The sequence below is a fragment of the Stenella coeruleoalba genome (genome assembly GCF_951394435.1).
Source record: "Stenella coeruleoalba genome assembly, contig: scaffold_82, whole genome shotgun sequence".
Lineage (NCBI taxonomy): Eukaryota > Metazoa > Chordata > Mammalia > Artiodactyla > Delphinidae > Stenella > Stenella coeruleoalba.
Window position 1 is genome coordinate 566,104 of NW_027646173.1, and position 15,926 is coordinate 582,029.

Below are 15,926 nucleotides of genomic sequence, written 5' to 3' on the forward strand. Positions count from 1 at the left end.
ATATTGAACTTGTACAGTAAACGAGGTTCTTGTAAACAGAGGCGTCCCAAAATTTGGGGTGGCTGTGTCTTTTTGATTTTAATTTCCCTAAGCTATAGGACCATAAGTGGAAGTGCCCTAGGCTCTGTTGCTTTGTTTTTTAGATGTTTCAGGAAACACCATACACTTCTCCCGAGTGTCTGTTGGCAATTTACATCCCGCCCATCAGCATAACAAGGCTCCCAGTTCTCCATGGACTGTCCTGCCTTTCTGGATTTTACACTTTTTTCAGATGGCCCTTTTGACCGCGGGGAAGTGAGACTTCATTGTAGTGCAGATTTCCTTTGCAAGCTTGCTTGGTTGGCCAAAAAGGGCGTATGCGTTTTTTCCTGAATATATTCAGGAAAAAACGCATACGCCCTTTTTGGCCAAGTGCATCATTGTGGACGTTCTGCCTCTTTTCCTATGCTTTCAATGCAATTCCAGTCTACCTCCTGAAATCGGTTTCCTGCAATTCTGCCCCACATTCAAGTCCTCTTGGCAGCTTTACTTCAGTATATTTTTGGACGATAGCTGTCATTTATAACTCTGCAGGTTTGTGCATTACAGTGCCTCTGAGCTGCTTTCTTCAACTCGCTTTCTTCTGACCTGGCCGCAACACCGCAGGATGGCTTCAGGCCCTAATATGGTTCCGGCACGGCACGCTGAGCCTTAGATTATTTCCTCTTCCTGGTGAGAAATGAGAGTTAAATTTGCCCGTCCAGACACCTCCAGCTAGTCTCTCATTGGTTCTCGCTATTCCTGTTCATCTTCCGCAGAAATTGCAAACTGGGCCAAACAGGAGGTTAAAGGCGCTGACTCTCCAAGTGGGGAGAGTGTTAGTAAAGCGTCTGGAATGTTGCACCCGAGTACCAGGGGAGGAAAACTGAGACATTTGGACATGTCTCCCGATCACATGGTTGATCATACTCTAGGTTCCACATGCATGTTTTAGCTGAAGGAAGAATACCTTAAACCTGGGTAGTTGAAACCCGTGGAATGGGTACCATGCAATATGACTTCAAAGGGTCTTCATTTGCTCACCGAACCTCTCCAATCCTATCACTGCTGTGTTTTGGCCCTGTACACATGCTTGATTCTCTTTCGGAGACATAGCAATCCATAGGTTTTAAGATACTTACTAGTCAGGTACATTCTTAGGCGTTTAATATGCGGTGTTGAGTCCATTTCGTTGAGCAAGGAGTAGCTCTTGTCTATTCCATATTTGGCTTAAGGAACTTTATCTGTAATCATTTCAATCTCTGGTTTTATGCAGCACCCCAACTCACCTTTCCCCTTAAGCAAGCATAAGTTGGTTTTCTAAATTTAAGACCCTGTTCTGTTCTGTAATTCAGTTCCTGTGTAGCCAAGTTTACATTCCGTGTATTACTGATATCTTTTGATGTTTCTTTTTCTGTGTGACTTATTTCAGTTAGAATCATCATACCTGAATCCACTCATTGTGCTGCTAAGGGCCTGATGACATAGATTTCATTGCTGAGTGATATTGCTTTGTAAGTAAATATCACAACTTCTTTATCCATTTTTCACTTTCTGCGATGTTGAACTTGTACTGTAAACGAGTTTCTTGTAAACAGAGGCGTCCCAAACTTTGGCGTGGCTGTGTCTTTTTGATTTTAATTTCCCTAAGCTAAAGGACCATAAGTGGAAGTGCCCTAGGCTCTGTTGCTTTGTTTTTTAGATGTTTCAGGAAACACCATACACTTCTCCCCAGTGTCTGTTGGCAATTTACATCCCGCCCATCAGCATAACAAGGCTCCCAGTTCTCCATGGCCTGTCCTGCCTTTCTGGATTTTACACTTTTTTCAGATGGCCCTTTTGACCGGGGGGAAGTGAGACTTTATTGTAGTGCAGATTTCCTTTGCAAGCTTGCTTGGTTGGCCAAAAAGGGCGTATGCGTTTTTTCCTGAATATATTCAGGAAAAAACGCATATGCCCTTTTTGGCCAAGTGCATCATTGTGGACGTTCTGCCTCTTTTCCTATGCTTTCAATGCAATTCCAGTCTACCTCCTGAAATCGGTTTCCTGCAATTCTTCCCCGCTTTCAAGTCCTCTTGGCAGCCTTACTTCAGTATATTTTTGGACGATAGCTGTCATTTATAACTCTGCAGGTTTGTGAATTACAGTGCCCCTGAGCTCCTTTCTTCAACTCGCTTTCTTGTGAGCCTGCCGCAACACCGCAGGATGGCTTCAGGCCCTAATCTGGTTCCGGCACGGCACGCTGAGCCTTTGGTTAATTCCTCTTCCTGGTGGGAAATGAGAGTTAAATTTGCCCGTCCAGACACCTCCAGCTAGTCTCTCATTGGTTCTCGCTATTCCTGTTTATCTTCCGCAGAAATTGCAAACTGGGCCAAACGGGAGGTTAAAGGGAAGGACTCTCCAAGTTGGGAGAGTGTTAGTAAAGCGTCTGGAATGTTGCACCCGAGTACCAGGGTACGAAAACTGAGACATATTTGAACACATCTCCCGATCACATGGTTGATCATACTCTAGGTTCCACATGCATGTTTTAGCTGAAGGAAGAATACCTTAAACCTGGGTAGTTGAAACCCGTGGAATGGGTACCATGCAATATGACTTCAAAGGGTCTTCATTTGCTCACCGAACCTCTCCAATCCTATCACTGCTGCGTTTATGCCCCTGTACACATGCTTGATTCTCTTTCGCAGACATAGCAATCCATAGGTTTTAAAATACTTACTAGTCAGGTACATTCTTAGGCGTTTAATATGGGGTGTTGAGTCCATTTCAGTGAGCAAGGAGTAGCTCTTGTCTATTCCATATTTGGCTTAAGGAACTTTATCTGTGCTCATTTCAATCTCTGGTTTTATGCAGCACCCCAACTCACCTTTCCCCTTAAGCAAGCATAAGTTGGTTTCATAATTGGAGACCTTGTTCTGTTCTGTAATTCAGTTCCTGTGTAGCCAAGTTTACATTCCGTGTATTACTGATATCTTATGATGTTTCTTTTTCTGTGTGACTTATTTCAGTTAGAATCATCGTACCTGAATCCACTCATTGTGCTGCTAAGGGCCTGATGACATAGATTTCATTGCTGAGTGATATTGCTTTGTAAGTAAATATCACAACTTCTTTATCCATTTTTCACTTTCTGCGATGTTGAACTTGTACTGTAAACGAGTTTCTTGTAAACAGAGGCGTCCCAAACTTTGGCGTGGCTGTGTCTTTTTGATTTTAATTTCCCTAAGCTAAAGGACCATAAGTGGAAGTGCCCTAGGCTCTGTTGCTTTGTTTTTTAGATGTTTCAGGAAACACCATACACTTCTCCCCAGTGTCTGTTGGCAATTTACATCCCGCCCATCAGCATAACAAGGCTCCCAGTTCTCCATGGCCTGTCCTGCCTTTCTGGATTTTACACTTTTTTCAGATGGCCCTTTTGACCGGGGGGAAGTGAGACTTCATTGTAGTGCAGATTTCCTTTGCAAGCTTGCTTGGTTGGCCAAAAAGTTCATATGCGTTTTTTCCTGAATATATTCAGGAAAAAACGCATATGCCCTTTTTGGCCAAGTGCATCATTGTGGACGTTCTGCCTCTTTTCCTATGCTTTCAATGCAATTCCAGTCTACCTCCTGAAATCGGTTTCCTGCAATTCTGCCCCGCTTTCAAGTCCTCTTGGCAGCCTTACTTCAGTATATTTTTGGATGATAGCTGTCATTTATAACTCTGCAGGTTTGTGAATTACAGTGCCCCTGAGCTCCTTTCTTCAACTCGCTTTCTTGTGACCTGGCCGCAACACCGCAGGATGGCTTCAGGCCCTAATCTGGTTCCGGCACGGCACTCTGAGCCTTTGGTTAATTCCTCTTCCTGGTGGGAAATGAGAGTTAAATTTGCCCGTCCAGACACCTCCAGCTAGTCTGTCATTGGTTCTCCCTATTCCTGTTCATCTTCCGCAGAAATTGCAAACTGGGCCAAACAGGAGGTTAAAGGCGCTGACTCTCCAAGTGGGGAGAGTGTTAGTAAAGCGTCTGGAATGTTGCACCCGAGTACCAGGGGAGGAAAACTGAGACATATTTGAACACGTCTCCCGTTCACACGGTTGATCATACTCTGGGTTCCACATGCATGTTTTAGCTGAAGGATCAATACCTTAAACCTGGAGAGTTGAGACCCATGGAATGGGTACCATGCAATATGACTTCAAAGGGTCTTCATTTGCTCACCGAACCTCTCCAATCCTATCACTGCTGCGTTTATGCCCCTGTACACACGCTTGATTCTCTTTTGGAGACATAGCAATCCATAGGTTTTAAGATACTTACTAGTCGGGTACATTCTTAGGCGTTTAATATGGGGTGTTGAGTCCATTTCATTGAGCAAGGAGTATCTCTTGTCTATTCCATATTTGGCTTAAGGAACTTTATCTGTGCTCATTTCAATCTCTGGTTTTATGCAGCACCCCAACTCACCTTTCCCCTTAAGCAAGCATAAGGTGGTTTTCTAAATTTGAGACCCTGTTCTGTTTTGGAATTCAGTTCCTGTGTAGCCAAGTTTACATTCCGTGTATTAGTGATATCTTATGATGTTTCTTTTTCTGTGTGACTTATTTCAGTTAGAATCATCGTACCTGAATCCACTCATTATGCTGCTACGGGCCTGATGACATAGATTTCATTGCTGAGTGATACTGCATTGTACGTAAGCACCACAAGTTCTTTATCCATTTTTCACTTTCTGTGATATTGAACATGTATGGTAAACGAGGTTCTTGTAAACAGAGGCGTCCCAAACTTTGGGGTGGCTGTGTCTTTTTGATTTTAATTTCCCTAAGCTATAGGACCATAAGTGGAAGTGCCCTAGGCTCTGTTTCTTTCTTTTTTAGATGTTTCAGGAAACACCATACACTTCTCCCGAGTGTCTGTTGGCAATTTACATCCCGCCCATCAGCATAACAAGGCTCCCAGTTCTCCATGGCCTGTCCTGCCTTTCTGGATTTTACACTTTTTTCAGATGGCCCTTTTGACCGGGGGGAAGTGAGACTTTATTGTAGTGCAGATTTCCTTTGCAAGCTTGCTTGGTTGGCCAAAAAGGGCGTATGCGTTTTTTCCTGAATATATTCAGGAAAAAACGCATATGCCCTTTTTGGCCAAGTGCATCATTGTGGACGTTCTGCCTCTTTTCCTATGCTTTCAATGCAATTCCAGTCTACCTCCTGAAATCGGTTTCCTGCAATTCTTCCCCGCTTTCAAGTCCTCTTGGCAGCCTTACTTCAGTATATTTTTGGACGATAGCTGTCATTTATAACTCTGCAGGTTTGTGAATTACAGTGCCCCTGAGCTCCTTTCTTCAACTCGCTTTCTTGTGAGCCTGCCGCAACACCGCAGGATGGCTTCAGGCCCTAATCTGGTTCCGGCACGGCACGCTGAGCCTTTGGTTAATTCCTCTTCCTGGTGGGAAATGAGAGTTAAATTTGCCCGTCCAGACACCTCCAGCTAGTCTCTCATTGGTTCTCGCTATTCCTGTTTATCTTCCGCAGAAATTGCAAACTGGGCCAAACGGGAGGTTAAAGGGAAGGACTCTCCAAGTTGGGAGAGTGTTAGTAAAGCGTCTTGAATGTTGCACCCGAGTACCAGGGTACGAAAACTGAGACATATTTGAACACATCTCCCGATCACATGGTTGATCATACTCTAGGTTCCACATGCATGTTTTAGCTGAAGGAAGAATACCTTAAACCTGGGTAGTTGAAACCCGTGGAATGGGTACCATGCAATATGACTTCAAAGGGTCTTCATTTGCTCACCGAACCTCTCCAATCCTATCACTGCTGCATTTATGCCCCTGTACACATGCTTGATTCTCTTTCGCAGACATAGCAATCCATAGGTTTTAAAATACTTACTAGTCAGGTACATTCTTAGGCGTTTAATATGGGGTGTTGAGTCCATTTCAGTGAGCAAGGAGTAGCTCTTGTCTATTCCATATTTGGCTTAAGGAACTTTATCTGTGCTCATTTCAATCTCTGGTTTTATGCAGCACCCCAACTCACCTTTCCCCTTAAGCAAGCATAAGTTGGTTTCATAATTGGAGACCTTGTTCTCTTCTGTAATTCAGTTCCTGTGTAGCCAAGTTTACATTCCGTGTATTACTGATATCTTATGATGTTTCTTTTTCTGTGTGACTTATTTCAGTTAGAATCATCGTACCTGAATCCACTCATTGTGCTGCTAAGGGCCTGATGACATAGATTTCATTGCTGAGTGATATTGCTTTGTAAGTAAATATCACAACTTCTTTATCCATTTTTCACTTTCTGCGATGTTGAACTTGTACTGTAAACGAGTTTCTTGTAAACAGAGGCGTCCCAAACTTTGGCGTGGCTGTGTCTTTTTGATTTTAATTTCCCTAAGCTAAAGGACCATAAGTGGAAGTGCCCTAGGCTCTGTTGCTTTGTTTTTTAGATGTTTCAGGAAACACCATACACTTCTCCCCAGTGTCTGTTGGCAATTTACATCCCGCCCATCAGCATAACAAGGCTCCCAGTTCTCCATGGCCTGTCCTGCCTTTCTGGATTTTACACTTTTTTCAGATGGCCCTTTTGACCGGGGGGAAGTGAGACTTCATTGTAGTGCAGATTTCCTTTGCAAGCTTGCTTGGTTGGCCAAAAAGTTCATATGCGTTTTTTCCTGAATATATTCAGGAAAAAACGCATATGCCCTTTTTGGCCAAGTGCATCATTGTGGACGTTCTGCCTCTTTTCCTATGCTTTCAATGCAATTCCAGTCTACCTCCTGAAATCGGTTTCCTGCAATTCTGCCCCGCTTTCAAGTCCTCTTGGCAGCCTTACTTCAGTATATTTTTGGATGATAGCTGTCATTTATAACTCTGCAGGTTTGTGAATTACAGTGCCCCTGAGCTCCTTTCTTCAACTCGCTTTCTTGTGACCTGGCCGCAACACCGCAGGATGGCTTCAGGCCCTAATCTGGTTCCGGCACGGCACTCTGAGCCTTTGGTTAATTCCTCTTCCTGGTGGGAAATGAGAGTTAAATTTGCCCGTCCAGACACCTCCAGCTAGTCTGTCATTGGTTCTCCCTATTCCTGTTCATCTTCCGCAGAAATTGCAAACTGGGCCAAACAGGAGGTTAAAGGCGCTGACTCTCCAAGTGGGGAGAGTGTTAGTAAAGCGTCTGGAATGTTGCACCCGAGTACCAGGGGAGGAAAACTGAGACATATTTGAACACGTCTCCCGTTCACACGGTTGATCATACTCTGGGTTCCACATGCATGTTTTAGCTGAAGGATCAATACCTTAAACCTGGAGAGTTGAGACCCGTGGAATGGGTACCATGCAATATGACTTCAAAGGGTCTTCATTTGCTCACCGAACCTCTCCAATCCTATCACTGCTGCGTTTATGCCCCTGTACACACGCTTGATTCTCTTTTGGAGACATAGCAATCCATAGGTTTTAAGATACTTACTAGTCGGGTACATTCTTAGGCGTTTAATATGGGGTGTTGAGTCCATTTCATTGAGCAAGGAGTATCTCTTGTCTATTCCATATTTGGCTTAAGGAACTTTATCTGTGCTCATTTCAATCTCTGGTTTTATGCAGCACCCCAACTCACCTTTCCCCTTAAGCAAGCATAAGTTGGTTTTCTAAATTTGAGACCCTGTTCTGTTTTGGAATTCAGTTCCTGTGTAGCCAAGTTTACATTCCGTGTATTAGTGATATCTTATGATGTTTCTTTTTCTGTGTGACTTATTTCAGTTAGAATCATCGTACCTGAATCCACTCATTATGCTGCTACGGGCCTGATGACATAGATTTCATTGCTGAGTGATACTGCATTGTACGTAAGCACCACAAGTTCTTTATCCATTTTTCACTTTCTGTGATATTGAACATGTATGGTAAACGAGGTTCTTGTAAACAGAGGCGTCCCAAACTTTGGGGTGGCTGTGTCTTTTTGATTTTAATTTCCCTAAGCTATAGGACCATAAGTGGAAGTGCCCTAGGCTCTGTTTCTTTCTTTTTTAGATGTTTCAGGAAACACCATACACTTCTCCCGAGTGTCTGTTGGCAATTTACATCCCGCCCATCAGCATAACAAGGCTCCCAGTTCTCCATGGCCTGTCCTGCCTTTCTGGATTTTACACTTTTTTCAGATGGCCCTTTTGACCGGGGGGAAGTGAGACTTTATTGTAGTGCAGATTTCCTTTGCAAGCTTGCTTGGTTGGCCAAAAAGGGCGTATGCGTTTTTTCCTGAATATATTCAGGAAAAAACGCATACGCCCTTTTTGGCCAAGTGCATCATTGTGGACGTTCTGCCTCTTTTCCTATGCTTTCAATGCAATTCCAGTCTACCTCCTGAAATCGGTTTCCTGCAATTCTTCCCCGCTTTCAAGTCCTCTTGGCAGCCTTACTTCAGTATATTTTTGGACGATAGCTGTCATTTATAACTCTGCAGGTTTGTGAATTACAGTGCCCCTGAGCTCCTTTCTTCAACTCGCTTTCTTGTGAGCCTGCCGCAACACCGCAGGATGGCTTCAGGCCCTAATCTGGTTCCGGCACGGCACGCTGAGCCTTTGGTTAATTCCTCTTCCTGGTGGGAAATGAGAGTTAAATTTGCCCGTCCAGACACCTCCAGCTAGTCTCTCATTGGTTCTCGCTATTCCTGTTTATCTTCCGCAGAAATTGCAAACTGGGCCAAACGGGAGGTTAAAGGGAAGGACTCTCCAAGTTGGGAGAGTGTTAGTAAAGCGTCTGGAATGTTGCACCCGAGTACCAGGGTACGAAAACTGAGACATATTTGAACACATCTCCCGATCACATGGTTGATCATACTCTAGGTTCCACATGCATGTTTTAGCTGAAGGAAGAATACCTTAAACCTGGGTAGTTGAAACCCGTGGAATGGGTACCATGCAATATGACTTCAAAGGGTCTTCATTTGCTCACCGAACCTCTCCAATCCTATCACTGCTGCGTTTATGCCCCTGTACACATGCTTGATTCTCTTTCGCAGACATAGCAATCCATAGGTTTTAAAATACTTACTAGTCAGGTACATTCTTAGGCGTTTAATATGGGGTGTTGAGTCCATTTCAGTGAGCAAGGAGTAGCTCTTGTCTATTCCATATTTGGCTTAAGGAACTTTATCTGTGCTCATTTCAATCTCTGGTTTTATGCAGCACCCCAACTCACCTTTCCCCTTAAGCAAGCATAAGTTGGTTTCATAATTGGAGACCTTGTTCTGTTCTGTAATTCAGTTCCTGTGTAGCCAAGTTTACATTCCGTGTATTACTGATATCTTATGATGTTTCTTTTTCTGTGTGACTTATTTCAGTTAGAATCATCGTACCTGAATCCACTCATTGTGCTGCTAAGGGCCTGATGACATAGATTTCATTGCTGAGTGATATTGCTTTGTAAGTAAATATCACAACTTCTTTATCCATTTTTCACTTTCTGCGATGTTGAACTTGTACTGTAAACGAGTTTCTTGTAAACAGAGGCGTCCCAAACTTTGGCGTGGCTGTGTCTTTTTGATTTTAATTTCCCTAAGCTAAAGGACCATAAGTGGAAGTGCCCTAGGCTCTGTTGCTTTGTTTTTTAGATGTTTCAGGAAACACCATACACTTCTCCCCAGTGTCTGTTGGCAATTTACATCCCGCCCATCAGCATAACAAGGCTCCCAGTTCTCCATGGCCTGTCCTGCCTTTCTGGATTTTACACTTTTTTCAGATGGCCCTTTTGACCGGGGGGAAGTGAGACTTCATTGTAGTGCAGATTTCCTTTGCAAGCTTGCTTGGTTGGCCAAAAAGTTCATATGCGTTTTTTCCTGAATATATTCAGGAAAAAACGCATATGCCCTTTTTGGCCAAGTGCATCATTGTGGACGTTCTGCCTCTTTTCCTATGCTTTCAATGCAATTCCAGTCTAGCTCCTGAAATCGGTTTCCTGCAATTCTGCCCCGCTTTCAAGTCCTCTTGGCAGCCTTACTTCAGTATATTTTTGGACGATAGCTGTCATTTATAACTCTGCAGGTTTGTGAATTACAGTGCCCCTGAGCTCCTTTCTTCAACTCGCTTTCTTGTGACCTGGCCGCAACACCGCAGGATGGCTTCAGGCCCTAATCTGGTTCCGGCACGGCACGCTGAGCCTTTGGTTAATTCCTCTTCCTGGTGGGAAATGAGTTAAATTTGCCCGTCCACACACCTCCAGCTAGTCTCTCATTGGTTCTCGCTATTCCTGTTCATCTTCCGCAGAAATTGCAAACTGGGCCAAACAGGAGGTTAAAGGGACTGACTCTCCAAGTCGGGAGAGTGTTAGTAAAGCGTCTGGAATGTTGCACCCGAGTACCAGGGTACGAAAACTGAGAAATATTTGAACACGTCTCCCGATCACATGGTTGATCATACTCTAGATTCCACATGCATGTTTTAGCTGAAGGAAGAATACCTTAAACCTGGAGAGTTGAGACCCGTGTAATGGGTACCATGCAATATGACTTCAAAGGGTCTTCATTTGCTCACCGAATCTCTCCAATCCTATCACTGCTGCGTTTATGCCCCTGTACACACGCTTGATTCTCTTTTGGAGACATAGCAATCCATAGGTTTTAAGATACTTACTAGTCAGGTACATTCTTAGGCGTTTAATATGGGGTGTTGAGTCCATTTCGTTGAGCAAGGAGTAGCTCTTGTCTATTCCATATTTGGCTTAAGGAACTTTATCTGTGCTCATTTCAATCTCTGGTTTTATGCAGCACCCCAACTCACCTTTCCCCTTAAGCAAGCATAAGTTGGTTTTCTAAATTGGAGACCCGGTTCTGTTCTGTAATTCAGTTCCTGTGTAGCCAAGTTTACATTCCGTGTATTAGTGATATCTTATGATGTTTCTTTTTCTGTGTGACTTATTTCAGTTAGAATCATCGTACCTGAATCCACTCATTATGCTGCTACGGGCCTGATGACATAGATTTCATTGCTGAGTGATGCTGCATTGTACGTAAGTACCACAAGTTCTTTATCCATTTTTCACTTTCTGTGATATTGAACTTGTACGGTAAACGAGGTTCTTGTAAACAGAGGCGTCCCAAACTTTGGGGTGGCTGTGTCTTTTTGATTTTAATTTCCCTAAGTTATAGGACCATAAGTGGAAGTGCCCTAGGCTCTGTTGCTTTGTTTTTTAGATGTTTCAGGAAACACCATACACTTCTCCCGAGTGTCTGTTGGCAATTTACATCCCGCCCATCAGCATAACAAGGCTCCAAGTTCTCCATGGCCTGTCCTGCCTTTCTGGATTTTACACTTTTTTCAGATGGCCCTTTTGACCGGGGGGAAGTGAGACTTCATTGTAGTGCAGATTTCCTTTGCAAGCTTGCTTGGTTGGCCAAAAAGGGCGTATGCGTTTTTTCCTGAATATATTCAGGAAAAAACGCATACGCCCTTTTTGGCCAAGTGCATCATTGTGGACGTTCTGCCTCTTTTCCTATGCTTTCAATGCAATTCCAGTCTACCTCCTGAAATCGGTTTCCTGCAATTCTGCCCCGCTTTCAAGTCCTCTTGGCAGCCTTACTTCAGTATATTTTTGGACGATAGCTGTCATTTATAACTCTGCAGGTTTGTGAATTACAGTGCCCCTGAGCTCCTTTCTTCAACTCGCTTTCTTGTGACCTGGCCGCAACACCGCAGGATGGCTTCAGGCCCTAATCTGGTTCCGGCACGGCACGCTGAGCCTTTGGTTAATTCCTCTTCCTGGTAGGAAATGAGAGTTAAATTTGCCCGTCCAGACACCTCCAGCTAATCTCTCATTGGTTCTCGCTATTCCTGTTCATCTTCCGCAGAAATTGCAAACTGGGCCAAACAGGAGGTTAAAGGCGCTGACTCTCCAAGTGGGGAGAGTGTTAGTAAAGCGTCTGGAATGTTGCACCCGAGTACCAGGGTACGAAAACTGAGACATATTTGAACACGTCTCCCGATCACATGGTTGATCATACTCTAGGTTCCACATGCATGTTTTAGCTGAAGGAAGAATACCTTCAAACTGGGTAGTTGAAACCCGTGGAATGGGTACCATGCAATATGACTTCAAAGGGTCTTCATTTGCTCACCGAATCTCTCCAATCCTATCACTGCTGCGTTTATGCCCCTGTACACATGCTTGATTCTCTTTCAGAGACATAGCAATCCATAGGTTTTAAGATACTTACTAGTCAGGTACATTCATAGGCGTTTAATATGGGGAGTTGAGTCCATTTCGTTGAGCAAGGAGTAGCTCTTGTCTATTCCATATTTGGCTTAAGGAACTTTATCTGTGCTCATTTCAATCTCTGGTTTTATGCAGCACCCCAACTCACCTTTCCCCTTAAGCAAGCATAAGTTGGTTTTCTAAATTTGAGACCCTGTTCTGTTTTGGAATTCAGTTCCTGTGTAGCCAAGTTACATTCCGTGTATTAGTGATATCTTATGATGTTTCTTTTTCTGTGTGACTTATTTCAGTTAGAATCATCGTACCTGAATCCACTCATTATGCTGCTACGGGCCTGATGACATAGATTTCATTGCTGAGTGATACTGCATTGTACGTAAGTACCACAAGTTTTTTATCCATTTTTCACTTTCTGTGATATTGAACTTGTACGGTAAACGATGTTCTTGTAAACAGAGGCGTCCCAAACTTTGGGGTGGCTGTGTCTTTTTGATTTTAATTTCCCTAAGCTATAGGACCATAAGTGGAAGTGCCCTAGGCTCTGTTGCTTTGTTTTTTAGATGTTTCAGGAAACACCATACACTTCTCCCGAGTGTCTGTTGGCAATTTACATCCCGCCCATCAGCATAACAAGGCTCCCAGTTCTCCATGGCCTGTCCTGCCTTTCTGGATTTTACACTTTTTTCAGATGGCCCTTTTGACCGGGGGGAAGTGAGACTTCATTGTAGTGCAGATTTCCTTTGCAAGCTTGCTTGGTTGGCCAAAAAGGGCGTATGCGTTTTTTCCTGAATATATTCAGGAAAAAACGCATACGCCCTTTTTGGCCAAGTGCATCATTGTGGACGTTCTGCCTCTTTTCCTATGCTTTCAATGCAATTCCAGTCTACCTCCTGAAATCGGTTTCCTGCAATTCTGCCCCGCTTTCAAGTCCTCTTGGCAGCCTTACTTCAGTATATTTTTGGACGATAGCTGTCATTTATAACTCTGCAGGTTTGTGAATTACAGTGCCCCTGAGCTTCTTTCTTCAACTCGCTTTCTTGTGACCTGGCCGGAACACCGCATGATGGCTTCAGGCCCTAATCTGGTTCTGGCACGGCACGCTGAGCCTTTGCTTATTTCCTCTTCCTGGTGGGAAATGAGAGTTAAATTTGCCCGTCCAGACACCTCCAGCTAGTCTCTCATTGGTTCTCCCTATTCCTGTTCATCTTCCGCAGAAATTGCAAACTGGGCCAAACAGGAGGTTAAAGGCACTGACTCTCCAAGTGGGGAGAGTGTTAGTAAAGCGTCTGGAATGTTGCACCCGACTACCAGGGGAGGAAAACTGAGACATATTTGAACACGTCTCCCGTTCACACGGTTGATCATACTCTGGGTTCCAGATGCATGTTTTAGCTGAAGGAAGAATACCTTAAACCTGGAGACTTGAGACCCATGAAATGGGTACCATGCAATATGATTTCAAAGGGTCTTCCTTTGCTCACCGAACCTCTCCAATCCTATCACTGCTGCGTTTATGCCCCTGTACACACGCTTGATTCTCTTTCGGAGACATAGCAATCCATAGGTTTTAAGATACTTACTAGTCAGGTACATTCTTAGGCGTTTAATATGGGGTGTTGAGTCCATTTCCTTGAGCAAGGAGTAGCTCTTGTCTATTCCATATTTGGCTTAAGGAACTTTATCTGTGCTCATTTCAATCTCTGGTTTTATGCAGCACCCCAACTCACCTTTCCCCTTAAGCAAGCATAAGTTGGTTTTTTAAATTTGAGACCCTGTTCTGTTCTGTAATTCAGTTCCTGTGTAGCCAAGTTTACATTCCGTGTATTACTGATATCTTATGATGTTTTTTTTCTGTGTGACTTATTTCAGTTAGAATCCTCATAACTGAATCCCCTCATTATGGTGCTACGGGCCTGATGACATAGATTTCATTGCTGAGTGATACTGCATTGTACGTAAGTACCACAAGTTCTTTATCCATTTTGCACTTTCTGTGATATTGAACTTGTACGGTAAACGAGGTTCTTGTAAACAGAGGCATCCCAAACTTTGGGGTGGCTGTGTCTTTTTGATTTTAATTTCCCTAAGCTATAGGACCATAAGTGGAAGTGCCCTAGGCTCTGTTTGTTTGTTTCTTAGATGTTACAGGAAACACCATACACTTCTCCCGAGTGTCTGTTGGCTATTTACATCCCACCCATCAGCATAAGAAGGCTCCCAGTTCTCCATGGCCTGTCCTGCCTTTCTGGATTTTACACTTTTTTCAGATGGCCCTTTTGACCGGGGGGAAGTGAGACTTCATTGTAGTGCAGATTTCCTTTGCAAGCTTGCTTGGTTGGCCAAAAAGTGCGTATGCGTTTTTTCCTGAATATATTCAGGAAAAAACACATACGCCCCTTTTGGCCAAGTGCATCATTGTGGACGTTCTGCCTCTTTTCGTATGCTTTCAATGCAATTCCAGTCTACCTCCTGAAATCGGTTTCCTGCAATTCTGCCCCGCTTTCAAGTCCTCTTGGCAGCCTTACTTCAGTATATTTTTGGATGATAGCTGTCATTTATAACTCTGCAGGTTTGTGCATTACAGTGCCCCTGAGCTCCTTTCTTCAACTCGCTTTCTTGTGACCTGGCCGCAACACCGCAGGATGGCTTCAGGCCCTAATCTGGTTCTGGCACGGCACGCTGAGCTTTTGGTTAATTCCTCTTCCTGGTAGGAAATGAGAGTTAAATTTGCCCGTCCACACACCTCCAGCTAGTCTCTCATTGGTTCTCGCTATTCCTGTTCATCTTCCGCAGAAATTGCAAACTGGGCCAAACAGGAGGTTAAAGGGACTGACTCTCCAATTCGGGAGAGTGTTAGTAAAGCGTCTGGAATGTTGCACCCGAGTACCAGTGTACGAAAACTGAGACATATTTGAACACGTCTCCCGATCACATGGTTGATCATACTCTAGGTTCCACATGCATGTTTTAGCTGAAGGAAGAATACCTTAAACCTGGAGAGTTGAGACCCGTGTAATGGGTACCACGCAATATGACTTCAAAGGGTCTTCATTTGCTCACCGAACCTCTCCAATCCTATCACTGCTGCGTTTATGCCCCTGTACACACGCTTGATTCTCTTTTGGAGACATAGCAATCCATAGGTTTTAAGATACTTACTAGGCAGGTACATTCTTAGGCGTTTAATATGGGGTGTTGAGTCCATTTCGTTGAGCAAGGAGTAGCTCTTGTCTATTCCATATTTGGCTTAAGGAACTTTATCTGTGCTCATTTCAATCTCTGGTTTTATGCAGCACCCCAACTCACCTTTCCCCTTAAGCAAGCATAAGTTGGTTTTCTAAATTTGAGACCCTGTTCTGTTCTGTAATTCAGTTCCTGTGTAGCCAAGTTTACATTCCGTGTATTACTGATATCTTATGATGTTTCTTTTTCTGTGTGACTTATTTCAGTTAGAATCATCATACCTGAATCCACTCATTGTGCTGCTAAGGGCCTGATGACATAGATTTCATTGCTGAGTGATATTGCTTTGTAAGTAAATACCACAACTTCTTTATCCATTTTTCACTTTCTGTGATATTGAACTTGTACGGTAAACGGGGTTCTTGTAAACAGAGGCGTCCCAAACTTTGGGGTGGCTGTGTCTTTTTGATTTTAATTTCCCTAAGTTATAGGACCATAAGTGGAAGTGCCCTAGGCTCTGTTGCTTCGT

The 15,926-nt window shown here is 43.7% G+C and overlaps 1 long non-coding RNA gene across 2 annotated transcripts in view; it reads left to right on the forward strand.

Annotated features, from left to right (window-relative positions):
- Positions 1-15,926, forward strand: part of LOC307181289 — a 492,089-nt gene that overhangs the window by 451,072 nt on the left and 25,091 nt on the right. The gene's annotated exons all lie outside the window — the stretch shown is intronic.